A 17,561-nucleotide genomic window follows, 5' to 3' on the forward strand; every position below is an offset into this window, starting at 1 on the left:
ATCTGAAAAGTATATGGTCATACCATTGATTGATGACTGGTTTGTCACATTCTGGTTTGATTGTATGAACAGAACCATGTAGGTCTATGGTGAAAGAACATAATAAAGAATCTGGTAGCACCTTTTGGAACTAATGAATTTTATTAAAAGGCAGAAGTGATATTCAGCTAATATCAGTTTAGCCACTCTACATCCCTGTCACAGTGAGCCTTATCTTCTATCTTTTGATAGAACTGAAAAAAAAACTACATTCCTGTTGATTCAGTGGTGAATGATTCAATAAAACATGTTTTAAGACAATTAAGGCTTAATGTGATGTGTGAAAGCTGTCCATATGTTCATGTATGAAATGGTGTAAATCACAGATCAACATTGGGAAGAGACAAAGATTTATCATGATATGTAGCAGTTGAATGTGATACTTTTAAATAGTTTTATTGAGCAAATTTATTGTCTATTTTTCAAGTTCCTATTTTGTGGAGGGCAAGCCTGTTTGGAAAACTCTTTCCCATTCCACATGTCTTTCTTATTTTTATATAATATCTCAAAGTTCCTTCAACTTGGAATTCCCATATGCATTCTCACCTGTATTTCGGTAATGAATTGCAACCATTTTCCTACATCAGAAACTGTACTAATTCTTTTCAGGAATTCCTTTATTCAATTAATCAATGTCTTTTAGCTCTGAGGCCACTCTGTCTAGATAGCTGCTCCATGTGGTAAACCAATGTTTCCTTCTCTGTTTTTGTGGTTTCTCCTATTTTTGAATTCTGAACATTTTTCTGAAAAATGTGGTGGAACAAGAGCTCCATCTCCAGGAACTTTCTTCCAAGGGTTAAGCAAGAAAAGAGTTTTTACACAAGCTAAGGTTAGACTTTCAGCACTGTGCATCTCTAGTGTGGTAATAGACACCGGCTTTCTCACTTTAGATTGTCCATTTGGAAATAATTTCAGAGCTGCTTTTGGAGGCAGAGAATTTTCATTTGATAACTGGAGAATAGTGGTTGTTTGTTGCTGAATAATAGTAAACCAAACTTTCCTGAGCTTTTCCTGGAAACTGCCTTTACCCAATGCATGCCACAGCTGCTTAGGATAAATCCTAACACAGAACAGATGAGTATTGTAGATTCTCCTGGTCTTTTTAACTGAATGGGGCAGTGACTGTAATGAATTATCAAAAGCCAGTAGGGTCAAGCAATATCTTTCTCAATATCAAGCAACAAAATTAGTCCTCCCCAAATTTAACTTTTTGTTAAACATGTTATGGTTCAACATGTTAAGATAAGAAGAGATAAAAATTTACAAGGTAGCGTTATGATGATCATCAAGCTGTAGTTGAGCCATATCATCATGATGAGTGGAAAGGGTAATAAATCTGTGATGGCTGGCAGACTGAAGGGAGTCCTTTTTCAGAGAAGGCTAAAAGTAAAAGTTTCCCCTGTCCAGTTGTGTCTGACTCTAGGGAGCAGTGTTCATCTCTGTTTCTTAGCCAAGGGAGCCGGCATTGTCCAAAGATGCTTGGCCGGCATGACTATATCCCAAGACACACCAGATGCTGTTACCTTCCCATTGAAGTGGTACTTATTTATCTACTTGCATTTGCATGCTTTTGAACTGTTAGACAGGCAGGAACTGGGGCAAGTAACGGAAGCTCACCCTTGAACCCAGGTTGTCAACTGGAAAACTCAACATATTTAATTCATGAGCCTTTGTGCTTAGAAGTCTTAGAAGTCCCTTTCTTAGAAGGCTAAGAGTGGCCTTAAGAAATGAAAAGCAAATCTTGGTTTGCCTATTCCTGGAAGGCATCCAACAGCAAAAGGATAGAAGGTGCTTCTTAAATCTCCTAGATCAGGGGTAGGCAACCTTGGCTCTTTTATGATTCGTGGACTTCAACTCCCAGAATTCCTGAGCCAGCCATGCTAAGGAGAAAGGGAGAGGTTTCCATGCTGAGCCATGGTGGCTCAGGAATTCTGGGAGTTGAAGTCCACCAGTCATAAAAGAGCCAAGGTTCCCTACCCCTGTCCTAGATAAAAAATAATAATAGATTAAATGTATATGTCCTCCAACTTTCAGTGATTCTGAGTGGTTGTGATAAATGCAGGATCATAATAAATAGAGTATCAGAAGAATAACTCCAGAAATGATATACCTAATTAAACTGCAGGAAGAAAAACCCATTTATGTGCAAATACCTGATAACTTTATTATCATGCCTTTATTTTTAATTTAGACACTTTTAGAAGTCTTTATAAAATGTAGGGATCTGTTATCTCTCCAGACAGATTTAATTTTAATTTATCTACATTCATATGTGAAGAAGAATGGGCCCTAAGAATTGAAGTTTACAAAAATGTAAAGTCAAACATGTTCAACCCAATGCAACATGTAGTAATTCTTATTTCTGAAAATTGGCACTACAAGAGGGCCATGATGGAAAATGGGTTTATGTGGTTCTTGACTTTACCAGTAAAGGACTTTATGACACTGACATGTCACTATATTTAACCTTCTTATAGTTTGGCACTGTTGAGTAAAATGTTTAAGGTCTAAACCACTCTGAACCATGTATCGTTCTCCATAGATGGACACTGGTTCTCTTAAAAGTAGAAAAATTCATCAGTAATTGCTTTTAAATCCCTGCAAGGAGTTGCTGGAGGAGATAAAAAGAAAGATAAAAGGTAAAGGTAAAGGTTCTCCCGCACATGTGTGCTAGTCATTTCCAACTCTAGGAGCCTGTGCTCATCTCCGTTTCAAAGCCGAGGAGCCGGTGCTTGTCCAAGGACGTCTCCGTGGTCATGTGGCCAGCATGACTAGATGCCAAAGGTGCACTGAATGCTGTTACCTTCCCACCGTAGTGGTCCCTATTTTTCTACTTGCATTTTTACGTGCTTTCGAACTGCTAGGTTGGCAGAAGCTGGGATGAGTAACAGGTGCTCACTCTGTTACGCGGCACTCGGGATTCGACCCACCAAACTGCCGACCCTCTGATCGACAAGCTCAGCAACCTAACCCACTGAGCCACCGCGTCCCTAAAAAAGAAAGAAAGATAGAATAAGGCAATTTAGTTATGTTTTGAGTCACTTTTCTTGACAATTACTTTTTAAGTAATTGCAATGAGAATATCATGGCAAGTTCGGGATTTGTGGTTCAGGAAATAATAATACACAAAAGAGTTCCACCATCTGCCTGTTGGACACACACAAGAGAATGACTGTGCTTAAATTTGAATAGCGGTGGTTTCTGACCAGCTTGAAGGAAGGTTCCTGTCTTTGTGTCTTATGCAATAATATGTAGCTGTGTCTTCAGTCTTTAAACCATTGAGATGCAAGGACGCTTGGCTCCTAGAATTGTCTTTCGTGACGCTGGCCTGACTTTTAAAGATAGTGCTATAAGCAGTGCCTCCATTATGCCAGATGTCGCCAATCCATTCCAGTCCCTTTCCTGAGACCTGCCGGATCCAGCTTATTCCAGAGCTTCCAAGAGAAAATCCAGAAACTGTACAGGTGAAACTCATCCTTTCTCCTGGCCTTTTCACTTGAGCAGCAGATTGAGTAATTGTAATTTCTGAAGTAGTGCCTGTTTGAATTAAAAAAAACAATTTAAAAATAAAAGTGTGTGGAAAAAAATGCACAAAAAATGCACATCTACCTAAAAACAAAGTAGTTGATCTTACATGCTGGGAACACAATGAGGAAACTTATCAACAGTTTCAAAACCATGCTTTCAAGAAGGATAATGCTAAAGGTGAAAAGCAATTCACTACTGTCAAGTACTTCTAATACTGTCTCCATTTAACAAAGCTTCTGTTTAATTAAGGCCACACCAGGAAGTAATTTACATGAAACAAAGTATGCTATGTATTTATCGGCTAGTCTGTGGTGTATATTCAGCTTTGTGTTGCAAATGTAAGTACATCACAGCAAGAAGACTGCCTTTCCTTCTGAGATCTATATTCTGATTTCTTATGCAAAAATATTACGATATCATATCATTCCAAATAGATATTGTTTATCCACCTAAGTTTTCTTTTTCTTCTTGTCCTGTCTTCAGGTGCTTTGGAGAATAGCTTGACTCCCTCTTCTTTGTGGCAACCCCTGAGATATTGGAACACTGCTATCATGTCATCCCTTGTCCTTCTCTTCATTAAACTAGACATACCCAATTTCAGCAACCGTTCCTTATATGTTTTAGCCTCCAGTCCCCTAATCATCCTTTTTGCTTTTCTCTGTATTCTTTCTAGAGTCTCAACATCTTTTTTACATCGTGGTGATCAAAACTGGATGCAGTATTTCAAGTGTGGCCTTACCAAGGCGTTGTAAAGTGGTATTAACACTTCACGTGATCTTGATTCTATCCCTCCGTTAATGCAGCCTAGCACTGTGTTGGCTTTTTTGGCAGCTGCAGCACACTGCTGGCTCATATCTAAGTGATTGTCCACTAGGACTCTGAGATCCTTCTCACAGTTACTACTATTGAACAAAGTACCACCTATCCTATACCTGTGCTTTTTTTTTTCTTGCCTAAATGTAGAACCTTACTTTTTTCACCAATGATTTTTATTTTGTTAGATAGTGCCCAATATTCAAGTCTGTCAAAAGACAACTGGATTTTGTTTTTCCTTGAAGATGTTTCATTTCTCATCCAAGATGTTTTTTTCTGTTCTGATTAATGACACTCCATAGACACTCAGCTTAGCTTCTTCCATTTTTGTAAAGAAAGTTATTATTATTTTATTTCATGTTATTTTAAATGGTGGAAAGGAACAAATTACAGCAGCATACAAGAGTTACTGTGCAATTTTTAAAAATGCATAGATGATAGGGATCAAAATAAAATAAACAAACAGGACAATAATAATAAAAGAAAAAATATCTCTATAGTATCAATATGTGATTTATTCAATCAAATCTTGGGATACGATATTACATAAGAATGTAAAATGCTACGCTTTTATGAAATTACCTAATGTAATTGCAATAGAATATGAGAACTAAGTGAAAGTGAGTAAACAGCACACAGAAGATCTGGATATATTTATCTTGCTTTAACTTTACCAAATATTATTAATACTGTTACTTTTGCTAATCTTCATTAGGTTTATTTCCCAAACTAGGTTTAGGAAATTGGAAAATAAGTTGCAGATTTATTTAATTATTTTTTTATCCCAACTTTATTATTTTTATAAATAACTCCGGGTGGCCAACAAACTTGATACTCTTTCTTCCAACAACCCCATTGGGTTAGTTGAGCTGAGACAGAACATTACTCTTTCAGATATTGTCCATATGAAAATCTAATGCCTTCTCACTATATTCATCTCCTTGCAAAAAATAAATTAATTCATTAACAAACAGCTGTTGCAGAGCCCAAATGAGTTGCTCAAATTATATTTAAAGCTGTCCTGTTGTGGTTCTGTTTTCATTGGAGTGAATCCAAATGAAACTTTCCCTTTGCCACATAATTTGTACATTTTATGACAAGCTCAGATTCATTTTTTTCCACTGTGTTCCCTTGCACAGTAATACATGGCTGTGTCTTCAGCTTTTAGTCCATTCATGTCTAGATAAACCAGGTTTCTGGAACTATCTTTGGAGATTGTGAATCGACCTTTAAAAGAATTGGCATAATGTGTGGTGCCTTTGTTTATCCGTGAGATCCACTCCAGCCCTTTTCCATCTGCCTGGCGGACCCAGTGGATCCAGTAACTATCAATGTTGAACCCAGAGCACGTGCAAGTGAGTCGAAGAGAAACTCCAGGTCTTTTCAGCCCTCCTCCTGATTCAGTTAGTGAAACATCTGCCAGAACATCTGAAAAGAAAGACACAAGAAGTCATCTGAAGAGCTCGTGGAGAAATCGAAATGCAACTCACAATATTATGGAACCCAAAGAAGAATACCTTTAAAAATGGAGAGAGTCAAGATGACATTCATCCATAGAATCATTGTTATGAAATGGGTTGTAGGAGAAATATATATTAGGTGAATTGCTGATTCCCAAGAGTTCTGGTAACCTCTGGATCTTTGAGTAAGAAGGAGGGAGACATTTAAAGGTTGGGCTGTCTTTCAATTTGCATGTCCTTCTCTATATAAGAAGAGATCAGGTTGTAGTTATGGTGCCAACCATATCTATCAGCTTTAACTCTACCCATTTACCATCATCACCATCTTCACCATCACCACCACCATCATCATCCACACTAGACCACATTCTTAGCATTACTTAGAGACCCAGTTTAGTGTACAAGTTAATATGGTGGCCAGAAGACTGAGAAATCTACTCTGGTCTTAGGCATGAAAATCACCTGGGTCTCAGGTCCCTATCAGTACACTGCCATTCTGAGGGGAGGGGGGGAACTGTTACTTGGAAATTGAAGTATTTGATGCTTTTGTTTTACTGTATCTACATGGGAATTATGGAGGGGGGAAATGGACATCCTAGATGGATTCCTTTCCAGCCAGCAGTTACCAAGGTCGCGGCACCAGGGAATGACTTGTTATCACCTTCTCACCTCAGAGTTCTCACAACACCTTCACGCCAGTGGATTGCCTCCTGATGGACTGGGCCACTGGGGTGGTTTTGAACAACGGGGAATTAGCTTAATGATTCATGCAGGAACTTCAGATTCCACCTGGCTTCTCTGCAATCACTTTCTCTCAGTAAAACACCATTTTGAAATAATTGTTGTTTCAAGGGTCATGATTTCCTGAGAAGATAGCTGAGGCAGGACCTTACACTGAGTGATTTTGGACTAGTTTCTTTTATGGTGCCCCCCCCCATATCTTTCAACTTGAACTCTGCCTGTTCACTGTATTTTGTTTCTGTGTCCGTAAAAGCGTAATCTTCTCCACAATCTATATCTTCTATTGAGAATTATGTTGAGTAGCAGGAGTTGATGAAATAAATTATGCAACTTGACCCCAGTGATCTAGAACAAGAGCAAAGCTGAGATACCTAGACTCTAGTAGAATAAAATGACCTTGGTTATTTCTTAATATAAGCATTATACAAAGAGCTAGTTGCTTTATAATCGGGGTGTCAAACTGCCGGTCTGCAGGCTGGATGTGTCATGCCAAAACCATGCCGGCAATGTAAAAATATGTGCAATTCACCATGACACATCATGTGACATTGCGAGTTTGACAATCCTGCTTTATAAGAATTCCCCCTGTTAAACTAATTTCTGAGCTGTCATGGGTGTTAGGTGAATTGGGCTGTGAGATAAAATTATTCTTTCAGACACTGTCCATATGCAAATCCAGTTCCTTCTCACTATATTGCTAAAAATAATAGCAACTAAACAGCTGTGACAGATCCCAAATGAATTGCTCATGATATATTTAAAGCTGTGCTCTTGTGATTCTGTTTTCATTGGAGTGAATCCAAATGAAACTTTCCATTTGCAACATAAACTGTAAGTTTCAGAACAAGTTCAAATTCATTTTTCTCCACTGTGCTCCCTTGCACAATAATACATGGCTGTGTCTTCAGCTTTCAGTCCATTCATGTCTAGATAAACCAGGTTCCTGGAACTATCTTTGGAGATTGTGAATCGACCTTTAAAAGAATTGGCATAAAATGTGGTGCCTTTATTTATCTGTGAGATCCACTCCAGCCCTTTTCCATCTGCCTGGTGGACCCAGTGGATCCAGTAACTATCAATATTGAACCCAGAGCACGTGCATGTGAGTCGAAGAGAAACTCCAGGTCTTTTCAGCCCTCCTCCTGATTCAGTTAATGAAACATCTGCCAGAACATCTGAAAAGAAAGACACAAGAAGACATCTGAAGAGCTTGTGGAGAAATCGAAATGCAACTCACAATATTACGGAACCCAAAGAAGAATACCTTTAAAAATGGAGAGAGTCAAGATGACATTCATCCATATAATCATTGTTATGAAATGGGTTGCAGGAGAAATATATATTAGGTGAATTGCTGATTCCCAAGAGTTCTGGTAATCTCTGGATCTTTGAGTAAGAAGGAGGGAGACATTTAAAGGTTGGGCTGTCTTTCAATTTGCATGTCCTTCTCTATATAAGAAGAGATCATGTTGTAGTTATGGTGCCTATTCACTAACGTCACCATCTTCACCATCACCATCTTCACCACCATCCTCCTCCTCCTTCTCCTCCTTCTCCTCCTCCTCCTCATTATCATCATCACCATTATCATCATCATCATTATCATCAGTGCTTTTTTTGTAAAAGAAAAAGGTGCCGGAACTCACACATGTCATACAACCCGCCTTGCTTACCCTACAAGGTTCCACCCAAAAAAGGTGCCGGAACTCCGTTCTGAGCGTTCTATGAGAAAAAAAGCCCTGATTATCATCATCATCATCATCATCATCCACATCCATTGCATTGCTCTGAGAAAGGTTTGCATCAAGGACATTTTATTTGGACATATTTATTGACAACTTTATGACATTTGGACTTCATCCCCCAGAATTCCTCAGCATGGCTGACTGAGGAATTCTGGGAGTTGGAGTCCACATGTTGTAAAGTTACTAAGGTTGGAGACCCCTGTTTTAGATTGTTCTCATGTGTATGCAACAACAACAAAACAAACAAAGTCCCCAATCGACCATGGTATCTTGCTGTGACGTCTTGAGGGGTTGGGAGTGGGAGGCACCGTTTTATGGTGGTTCTCCTCCTACCTCTCAATCCGTTCACAGACGGTGTTGGCAGGAGGGCAGAGGTCAACCCTTAGGCCCCTTAGTTGTGGGGTGCCTCAAAGGTCGGTTCTCCCCTCCTTTTCAACATCTATATGAAGACGCTGGGTGAGATCATCCGTGGTTTTGGGGTGAGGTATCATCAATATGCTGATGATACCCAGCTTTTCATCTCCACCCCAAACCAACCCAGCGATGCCCTCGACGTGATGTCCCATTGCCTGGAAGCAGTACGGATTTGGATGGGGAAGAACAGGCTCCAGCTCAACCCGGCCAAGACTGAGTGGCTTTACGTACCGTTATCTCATTTAGTCCAAGAGGTTCCATCTTTGGTTATGGGAGGAGAGGTGTTACCTCCCGTTGATAGGGCACGCAACTTAGGCATCCTCCTGGATTCACGACTCAGTTTTGAAGATCATATAGGAGTCGTGGCCAGGGGGGACAGTTGTGCCCCTATCTGGACCGAGATGCCCTACGTACGGTCACTCACACACTCGTTACCTCCCGTATAGACTATTGCAATGCTCTCTACATGGGGCTGCCCTTGAAGACCACCCGGAGACTCCAGCTGGTGCAGAATGTGGCCACGTGGGTAGTGATGGGAGCATCCCGATACTCTCATATTACACCCCTCCTGCGTGAGCTGCATTGGTTACCAGTTGTCCTCCGGGTGAGATTTAAGGTGCTGGTACTTACCTTTAAAGCCCTACGTAGCCTAGGCCCGGGATATTTGCAGGACCATCTGCTGCCGGGAATGACTTCCCATCTCCCAGTGCGCTCACACAGAGAGGGCCTCCTCAGGGTGCCGTCGGCTAGACAATGTTGGCTGGCGAACCCCAGGGGGAGGGCCTTCTCTGTGGGAGCGCCAGCCCTGTGGAACAAACTGCCCCTTGAGCTTCAGATGGCCCTGGATCTCCAGTCCTTTCACTGCGGCCTTAAAACATTCCTTTTCCATCAGGCTGACCTGGACTGACGATGGATTTTTAAAATGTTTTTAATTTTTAATTTATTAATTTTAATTTATTCTATTGGGGCTATTAGTTTAATTCTTTTTAACTTTTGCATTGTTGTATTTCTATTGTTGTTAGCCGCCCTGAGTCCTTCGGGAGTTAGGGTGTCATATAAGTCCCAAAAATAAATAAATAAATAAATAAAAGGGCTGCTTGATTTTATACGCTTCTGTTTATCATGGCTATAAGGCCAAGGAGGGCAGTACCACCGTGTTTGACTGCTGTCTACCATTTATCACCTTCCAAAGAGCACATGTAGCTTAAGAGATGTTACGGATGTGGGTGACTTTTGCTCCACAGTTATGAGGCCACTGTCATACACCTGTAGACATTTTGTATATGATTAGGTGGATTGTATGTATATAATAATAATAATAATAATAATAATAATAATAATAATAATAATAATAATAATAATAATAATAATAATAATAATAATAATAATCACAATCATAATCATAATCATAATCATAATCATAATCATAATCATAATCATAATCATAATCATAATCATAATAAGAAGAAGAAGAAGAAGAAGAAGAAGAAGAAGAAGAAGAAGAAGAAGAAGAAGAAGAAGAAGAAGAAGTAGTTGGAAGGGACCTTGGAGGTCATCTAGTCCAACCCCCCGCTCAGGCAGGAAACCCTATACCATTTCAGGCAAATGGCTGTCCAGTCTCTTCTTTAAAACTTCCAGTGTTGGAGCAACCACAGCTTCTGGAGGCAGGTTGTTCCACTGGTTAATTGTTCTAACTGTCAGGAAGTTTCTCCTTAGTTCTAGGTTGCTTCGCTCCTTGACTAGTTTCCATCCATTGCTTTTTGTCCTGCTTTCAGGTGCTTTCGAGAATAGCTTGGCTCCCTCTTCTTTGTGGTGGCCCCTGAGATATTGGAACACTGCTATCATGTCACCCCTCACTCTTCTCCAGCACTTGTCCGAGGACGTCTCTGTGGTCAGGTGGCCGGCATGACTGGATGCCAAACGTGCACGGAACGCTGTTACCTTCCCACCGTAGTGGTCCCTATTTTTCTACTTGCATTTTTTACGTGCTTTCGAACTGCTAGGTTGGCAGAAGCTGGGACAAGTAACAGGCACTCACTCTGTTACACGGCACTCGGGATTCGACCTGCCAAACTGCCTACCTTCTGATCGACAAGCTCAGCATCCTAACCCACTGAGCCACCGTGTGTCCTAATAGCACCCACCCAATTCAGTCCTTTTCTTTGTGCCTGTTTGATCCAGTTCAATCTATAGTAAGTGAAGGTATATCCAGATGCCTTACAGGTCAATCGTATTGATTCTCCAAGTCTTTTTATTACTGGGCCAGACTGAAAAAACTGTATTTCAGATTGGATCCTTGTGAAGAAGAAAAAGAGAAGGAGAAGGAGAAAAAGAAAAGGAAGAAGAAGAAGAAGAAGAAGAAGAAGAAGAAGAAGAAGAAGAAGAAGAAGAAGAAGAAGAAGAAGAAGAAGAAGGAGGAGGAGGAGGAGGAGGAGGAGGAGGAGGAGGAGGAGGAGGAGGAGGAGGAGGAGGAGGAGGAGGAGAAGTTTAAACATTCAAATTCTGATATCCTTTATGTTCTAATGTTTTTTTCTCTCTTTTTTGTCATGTAGGTTTAATACAATCTAATAATTTAGCTAGTTCTCCAGTTCTCTGTTTGCCAGTCATCCTCCCCAGCAAAGGAAACTATGATTTCCTTCAGCACAATATGGCATCAGAATGGACAAAAGCTGAGTTTTTGATTCAGAAATATATCTAACTGGATATTCCCTGTTTTATTTGATAGTTTTAAGTTTTAACATTGTTTTATTGTTGGGCTATTATTAATTTAATTCTTTTTAATTCTATTTTTATCTTAATGTATATTGTCTTTTAAAGAAGAAGACCTGGCTCTTCGAGCTCTCTGGCCCAGGCTGAGAATTTTTTAATTTTTAATTTTAACTGGGTTTTTATTTTTTCTCAGGGTTCCATTTAATCTTTTTTAATTTTTTTTTTAACTTTTGTATTGATTTTCTTTTAAATATCCTGTAAACCACCCTGAGTTCTTCGGGAAAGGGCGGTATATAAATCTAAATAAATAAAATAAAATAAATAAATAAATATTGCCCTGTAAACCGCCCTGAGTCCTTTGGGAATAGGGCGGTATAGAAAACTAATTAATTAATTAAATAACTAAATATCTGGATTCTTGTGTTTTTTCCCCCCTTTCTTTTTAGTTCCTTTAAAGCGTTGACTGCCTGGATCATTATAGTTGTACAGAGGAAATCCTTTCTATGTTGCCTTTCCTCCCAATGAAACTGCCAGCAGGAGGAGATACAGCCAGGAAGACATGATTGTAATGTGCTAAGCAAGAAAATAATAGGATGTTGTCACTCTGCCAAGTCATTTTTTTATTTATAGATATATGGGGGAGGAAATCTAGTCTTTTCATTTGCATAAGGGTGGTATAGGATAGTACTTAAGAAATACAGTCTTCCTCCTAATGCAATTGTAACAGTGTATGACTATGCAGTGAAAGCCAGCAAACAACACACCAAACATCTGGATATTGCCTTCAACTCTACCTGTTTTATTATTGCAGTTCATTGCATAGACACCCAGATGTTTAGACTTGGCTTGTTTGTCCAGCTGTCATGTCCTTCCCAAAGACCTGGGAACAAGCAAATGTTGTTTCATTGTGTTAAAGGTGTTGTTGCCAGATGTAAGCTGTTCCAAGTAAAGCTTTTGTCATGGTTGCAACAGACAGAGATGAATAAAGCAGAACTCTGAGGCTTGCAAATTCCTCAAAGAACATGTTTCTTAGTGACAAAGTATCATCACAGTCAAGAGTGAAACCAAGTCTGGAGACAGAAGTAACAATTTCCCAATACAAAGTTAAAAATCACACCCATAAAACTATGCAAGCAACTACATTCCCCAATATGATTATTTGGTGGGCTTTTTATGCAATGCCTAGCCTTTAGCCTCAGGAGCAGCAGATGACCTTGGTTCCAATGGGACAGAATATTATGATGACTAGATGTTGAGAGTTTGGAAAATATTCAGAGAAGAACAACTAAGATGATCAAAGGCCTGGAGACTAAAACATATGAAGAACAGCTGCGGGACTTGGGCTTTGCTACTCTGAAGAAAAGAAGAAATATGGGAGACATGAGAGCAGTACTCCAGTATTTAAGGGGCTGCCACAAAGAAGAGGGAGTTAGGGTTAGGGCAGGGAATGAAACAATGGTTGGAAATTGATCAAAAAGAAAAGCAACCTGGAATTAAGGAGAAACTTGCTGACAGTGAGGACAATCAACCAGTGGAACAGTTTACCCCCAGAAATCATGGCCACTCCATCACTGGAGATTTTTAAGAAGAGCATAGACAATCACCTGTCTGAGATGGTACAGAGTTTCCTGCCTGAGCAGGGTGTTGGACTAGAACAGAGGTCCCCAACCTTTTGGGCACCAGGGACTGGTTCCGTGGAAAGAAGTTTTTTCCATGGACCAGAGAATGTGTGGTTTTGCATGCTGCCTGCATCCCATGGATGGGGCTTTGCTTCTTTGTGCAGACCAGTTGCTGACATGCCATGGCCCGGTACTGGTCTATGGACCAGGGGTTGGAGACCCCTGGACTAGAACATCTCCAGGGTCCCTTCCAACTCTTCTCTTCTCTTCTCTTCTCTTCTCTTCTCTTCTCTTCTCTTCTCTTCTCTTCTCTTCTCTTCTCTTCTCCTCTCCTCTCCTCTCCTCTCCTCTCCTCTACTCTACTCTACTCTACTCTACTCTACTCTACTCTACTCTACTCTATTCTATTCTATTCTATTCTATTCTATTCCATTCCATTCCATTCCATTCCATTCCATTCCATTCCATTCCATTCCATTCCATTCCATTCCATTCCATTCCATTCTATTCTATTCTATTCTATTCTATTCTATTCTATTCTATTCTATTCTATTCTATTCTATTCTATTCTATTCTATTCTATTCTATTCTATTCTATTCTATTCTATTCTATTCTCTGGCAATATCAACCTGCTAATGAAAGATCCAACAAAAGGGATAGCACCAGGCAAATACAGGCTGATAACCTGCTGATGAACAACTTTCATATTGCTAAGGGGTGTGATAGTTGATGCAATCCAACAGTACCTGGTTGAAAAGAGCAAGAAGAAAAGCTCAAACAGAAGAGAAACAAAAGATCATAGCTCAAAATGGAGAATGTACATAGGGCTCCCTTTTCAAAAAACCCCGTTAGGTGAGTTGGGCTAAGAGACAAAATTACTCTTTCTGCCACTATTCATATACAAACCCAGTGCCTTCTCACTATAATCATGTCCTTGCTAAAACAATAGAACATAGTCATCTGGTACAGATCCAAAAATGATATAATTAAAACTGTGCTGTTGTGATTCTGTTTTAATTGAAGTGAATCCAAATGAAACGTTCCCTTTACCAAATAAACTGTAAGTTTCAGAACAAGCTCAGATTCATTTTCTACACTGTGCTCCCTTGCACAGTAATACTTGGCTGTGTCTTCAGCATTCAGTCCATTCATGTCTAGATAAACCAGGTTCCTGGAACTATCTTTGGAGATTGTGAATCGACCTTTAAAAGAACTGGCATAAAATGTGGTGCCTTTATTTATCCTTGAGATCCACTCCAGCCCTTTTCCATCTGCCTGGCGGACCCAGTGGATCCAGTAACTATCAATATTGAACCCAGAGCACGTGCAAGTGAGTCAAAGAGAGTCTCCAGGTCTTTTAATTCCTCCTCCTGATTCAGTTACTGAAGCATCTGCCAGAACATCTGAGAAGGAAGACACACAAAGATTCTTTGATGGTTTTGTTGAGAAATTCAACACAAAATATTTCAGGAACCAAAAGAAGAGTTCCTTTAAAATTGAGACAATAAAGATGACATGCACGCAAATAATCATTTTGATGAATATGTTTGAAGATGAAAACTTATAGGGTGATTGGTTGGGGTGCCGTTCAGTTTTCCATTCTTCTGAAGACACTGGGATGATTGTAGTTCTGCAAAAGATATATTTCTTTCTTTGTTGTCTTACCTCCCAATGAACCTGCCAGGAGGAGAAAATACAGCCAAGAAACCATGATTCTGATCAGCTAAAAGAAAATAACCAGATGTTGTCCATCTACCAACTCAACATTTTATTTAATGGCTTTTGTAAAGGAAATCTAGACTTTCAATTTGCATATGGAGGGTATAATAGCTTTGAAAACCGAGAGTCAAATTGAGTAGAGCATCAGTATCAATGGCTATATGAATCTTACCAGGTTTCTAAATTCAAAAGTAAGCATATATTTATGTTCACCAACTTTACTGAAATATAATTTAAGTGTTTGTTCCTAGTTATTTATTTATTTTTTTATTTTTATTTTAATTCCATTTATATCCCGCCCTTCTCCGAAGACTCAGGGCGGCTTACAAGCTTAGCAGTAGCCTTCATTCTATGTATATGCCTGCTTGTTAGGGCTTTCACACACACACCCCAAGCGGCATTATTACAAAGTCAGCTTAATTGCCCCCAACAATCTGGGTCCTCATTTTACCTACCTCGGAAGGATGGAAGGCTGAGTCAACCTTGAGCCTGGTGGGATGCAAACCTGCACTAATGGCAGGCAGCTGGTGTTACTTAAGGAGGCATTAGCCCACTGCTCCACCAAGGCTCTTTTACAAGCTTAGCAGTAGTTAGTTAGTTAGATTTATCTACTTTCTTCTAGGAGCTTATGATGGCATGAACACAGTTCTTCATCCAGATTTAATTTCACACAATGGTATTTTTGTATGGTCGATTAGGTTGAGAGATGGACTTGTATCTTGAAGAAGAAGAAGAAGAAGGAAGAAGAGAGAGTGTTTCCATCCTTACTTTAATAGCCACTATTTTATCAAATTTAGCTTCCACTTCTCAGTCACTCCTGCTGATTAGAGTTGAAAGCTGTTCTTTCTTATTTCTGTTTTGGATCAATGGATTTATAAAATAGTGTAGGAATTGGAATTGTGTCCATTTCTAACACCATCATGAGCATTCTGAATACAAGGAATGGTATATTGCATGAAATATATATTAAAAAGTCCCATTAAATTTGAATGACAAGTTTAAATCACTTTATAGCTCAACTGTTGAAGAAAACAATTTATCCAAAGTGATTATATATTGTGACAACAGCGGATTCTAACTGGTCTAATAAGTGAGCACTCTGGGAAATCTTTGGATCTGGTGGCATCTAGCTAACATCCAGCAATATTGAGTATTTCAGCTGGCCATGAAGGGTGTTAACACCCATTGCTGTTTAGAACAATCTATGCTAGGCAAAATAGATCAGAGTGACATTTGGAAACACAACAGTTTGTGTGCTGTTCAATTTCACTGTGGGCGCTACAGTAATAGAGACCGCTGTCTCCAACTTTCAGCTGCCTTATCTCTAAAGAAGCAATATCCCGAGAATTATCCCTAGAGATGGCAAATCGATCTCTCAAAGACTGACGTACACTTGATCTACTGCCGTCCGGGTTGCTTTCTCCTATCCATGTAATTCCTTCGTCACCGATCTTGTATGTCCACTGAATCCAGGATGAAAGAAAAGAGGAGATACCGTTGCAGGTTAAAGTTAAAGTTTCTCCAGGAAGTTTAATTTCTGAAGTGGGCTGGGTTGGAATTTTCTGGTGCTCCACAGCTGCAAATCAGATAGTGGGGACAAGATTACAAAATCAGATTAGCATCGCCCCAATTCCTTTAGTAAAATCCATTTTATAGCCATTTTATTCAATTGTACGTAGCTGCTCTCATGCCAAGTGGAGCAGAATGACTGCAAAATTACAGAAGATGAAGGGATCACTTTGTCCACATCTGAATCCAGATGTTCCAAATTTTAAAAACTACTGTTTGCCCATAAGACATTAAAGCTTCAAAGCTGATGTCCAGCATCCTAGTTTATTAACAATTCATAACTTTGGAACCACCATATAATAGGATGATATATTGGCAAAGTAATACATTCATAGGATTGTTGATATGAGAGACAAAAGAAGAGAAACTACTAGTTGTTGGATACAAACTATGAAATGGAAAGAGTAAGGAAAGAAAATAATTTTTGACATGCCAACATGACTCAAAATGTCAACAATACATTAAACTTATTAATCAATTATTAACTATGGTAGACTCATTCTGGAAAGGGTGCAGAAAAAAGCAAGAAAAAGATGATTAGGAGGTTGAAGGCTAAAACATATGAAGAACATTTGCAGGAATAAGGTATATCTACAGTAGTCTAGAGAAAAGAAGGACTAGGGTAGACTGATAGCAGTCTTCCAATATTTGAGAAGTTGCCACAAAGAAGAGGAGGTCAACATGTCTTCCAAAGGACTAGAAGGCAAGAAAAGAAACAATGGATGGAAACTAATCAAGGAGAGAAGCAACCTAGAACTAAGGAAAAAATTCCTAACAGTGAGAACCAATCAACCAATGGAATGGCTTGCCTTCAGAAGTTGGGGGTGCCCTGCCACTGAAGGCTTTTAAGAAGAGAGTGGGCAGCCACTTGTCTGTAATGGTATAGGGTCTCCTGCTTGAGCAGGGGTTGGACTAGAAGACCTCCAAAGTCACTTCCAACTCTGTAATTCTATTAAAACAGTCAATCATATCCCCCTCATCACAGCTGATGGACTGTAGGTAGGCATCATTAGTTAATTCAAGAAATATAAAAATAAGATTTTCCTCAGTCCAGTGAGGACATATGGAAAAATATAATCCTTTCCTCCTTTTCTGGAAAATATATTTCACTTACCAAAGAAGCTGTTCACCAGTATAAAAACTGTTATTAAAATGTTCATGATACTGCATCTATGAGCCAAAAAAATAATAATCACAATGTTCT

The sequence above is a fragment of the Vipera ursinii genome, assembly GCF_947247035.1.
Source record: "Vipera ursinii genome assembly, chromosome: Z".
Classification (NCBI taxonomy): Eukaryota; Metazoa; Chordata; class Lepidosauria; order Squamata; family Viperidae; genus Vipera; species Vipera ursinii.